Source organism: Sorex fumeus, unplaced genomic scaffold (assembly GCF_029834395.1).
Source record: "Sorex fumeus unplaced genomic scaffold, SorFum_2.1 ptg000131l, whole genome shotgun sequence".
NCBI lineage: Eukaryota > Metazoa > Chordata > Mammalia > Eulipotyphla > Soricidae > Sorex > Sorex fumeus.
In genome coordinates, this window is record NW_026606188.1 from 18,654,811 (window position 1) to 18,657,315 (window position 2,505).

At 55.0% G+C, this 2,505-nt stretch overlaps 1 long non-coding RNA gene across 1 annotated transcript; it reads left to right on the plus strand.

Moving 5' to 3' along the window:
* The first annotated feature begins 330 nt into the window (after window positions 1–330).
* On the plus strand, window positions 331–2,243 carry LOC130015784 (uncharacterized). The gene is made up of 2 exons (XR_008791142.1): window positions 331–484; window positions 2,179–2,243. It is a non-coding gene; the product is annotated as an uncharacterized LOC130015784 (long non-coding RNA).
* The last annotated feature ends 262 nt before the right edge of the window (window positions 2,244–2,505 follow it).

Here is a 2,505-nt window from a genome sequence, read left to right on the forward strand (position 1 = left end):
GCTGAGACTGGCATATGGAGGAGAGCCCTGGGCACAGGGCAAGAATTTCACCCAAAACAGGCTAGCCTTCTGCTAGACTTGTCCACCTGGTGCTAGCTACTTCCTGGAGCCACCCTGGCCAGGCCCCTTCACCTCAGTTGCTGTGACAATGGGCAGCCATCTTGTCCTCAGGGCACTAACTCCTCTGGGATGTCCTGGGGAATCCCAGGAGGACCTGGGTCCTTCCTCCTAGTGACTGTTCCATTAACTCACTTGGAAGATAGTGTATCTTTCCCAAAGTAACTTGAACGGAGGCTTCCTGAATGCTGGGTGCCTTTGTTTTATTGTATGAGGCTTAGAAAACAAATGGGGAGTGATGTGACAAGGCTCCCTCTCAGTTTTCTGTTTCTGTGGCAGATGTGCGCCCTCCACCCAGGGGTTCCACCCACTTGCTAGGTCCGGTGTTAAGAAGTGTTTCCCGATGTCTGTGGAGGAGCTCGGAGAGGTAAGGCAGGAACCTCTGTCAGCATTTACACTGTCCTTGGGCCTCTCTCTGTGACTCTGGCTTTGGGATAGGGAAACTGACAGTGAGCTTACTGAGAGGTTGTGGGTCCCTGAAGACGGGAACAAAATACTGCCCATCCCCATCCCAGGAAGAGTCAGAAACCAGGAAGTGTGGAAGTTACTGACTCTTAGGATCTCTGGCGAGTTTGACTTCCCCACTCCCCAGGCAGCCTCCCTGCTTCTTCCACCAGAAGGTTCCAGTCACGGCCCTGGGAGATGCCTGGTGTGATGGCATCTCTCACGGAGTGCTGGCTCTGCTGAGGGCATCTCCATGAGGAATGGGTGGGGGAAGGAAGTCTTCCCACAGAGCAGGCCCAAATGATTGATGATGCCATTGTTCCCCACCCCACTTTCCCAACCCTTTACACTGTCACTGGGAGATGCTGGCACAGTCTGAAGTGGGGGTGCTGTTCCATCTGGCCCCCGCCTGGCCCCTGACCGCACCTGGCCTTCTGTTGACTCCAGCCAGGGACTGGAAGCTTGAGCAAACAGTGGAAGAGGTCCCCGACTCAGCTGAGCATGGAGGACTCACCTCAGAGCCTCTGGGTGGGTGACAGAACTGCAGGCCTTGGGGAGAGAGAAGAGACGTCCCTCTAGGGCGTGTCCACCATACTGGACCCTCCATAGTAGGTAGATCAAGGTTAGGGACTTGGAAAAGTCTTGTATGTGAGGTCAGGTGTAGGAGAAAGAGGAGGTTAGCAAGATGTATGATGTGGTACCCAGACTGGACCTGGCGGGAGCTGGCAGAAAGGTGACCCCTACCCTCTTTCAGATTCTTTTCAGCGTTCAGGCCTTTGGAGAAGTCAGGTGGACATTGGGGGTTCCTGACTCTTGACGGTCAGGAATGATTCTGGGCTCCCAACTTTGCTCCAGATGCTGCTTCTTGGGGGTGGGAGGGCAGGTAGGGGAAGTGGGGGTGGGGTCTTGCTTCACACCTTCTTCCTGGCAAAGGAGGAAGGTGGGCACTGGCCTTAATCACACTGTTTTCTTAACTGTGAGTGCTTATGCACTTAGTCCCAAGGCAGGGCCAGAGCCCCCTCCCCCAACCAAGGAGGACATGAGCATTATCTAGGGTCAGAAGACCAGGCCTGGGGGCTGGAGCAATAGCACAGCAGGTAGGGCATTTGCCTTGCACACAGCCAACCCGGGTTCAATTCCCAGCATCCCATATGATCCCCCGAGCACCACCAGGGGTAATTCCTGAGTGCAGAGCCAGGAGTAACCCCTGTGCATTGCCAGGTGTGACCCAAAAAGCCAAAGGAAAAAAAAAAAGAAGAAGACCAGGCCTGGCTGAGGCTGAACCCCTTCCCTAGACAGAGTTCCCGCAGAGTTTGTCCCAGGTGTGACTGGGGATGGGGCAGGTATCATCCTATTCTCAGGAGGGGCCACCCTGCATGCTTGGTGGGGGTGAAGCAGAAGGATTGTGTCCCTCCACACTGGGATGAACTGGGAAGGGCTCTCAGGGCCTCCTCTCTCACCTGCTGCAGACTTGGGATTCCAGCCTGGCACCGCCTTTCCCATGCCAGTTGGAGAGAGGCCTAGACTTTACTTCTGTCACATGGCCTTGGCTGCTTTGGTCCTGCCTCCTGTTGGGATCTTCAGCAGAGGTTCTTCATGGCTAATTTTTTTTTCCAGACTCTGAGGAACCAACCTCCTGCCCTGCAGGCCTGGACTCCTCCAAGAAGCCCTCCTGAATTGAGGAGAAACAAAGCACACTCCAGCAGATGCACAGTGGCCCGCAGTTGCCACTTGGTGTGAATGTGACCCTCTGAGGCAGAAGCCCATCCCATGTCTAATAAAGACTCTTTATGTCAAACAGCACTTCTGGTGGTAGTGGTGTGCCAGGCAGTGGGAACAAATGGACCGGGTGGTTGGAGGTTTTGCTAGATGCCAACTCTGCAGTCCTGAGTGGGGCCACCTCAGAGCTGCCCTGTCCGGGCCCATTCCTGTCTCTCTCCACTT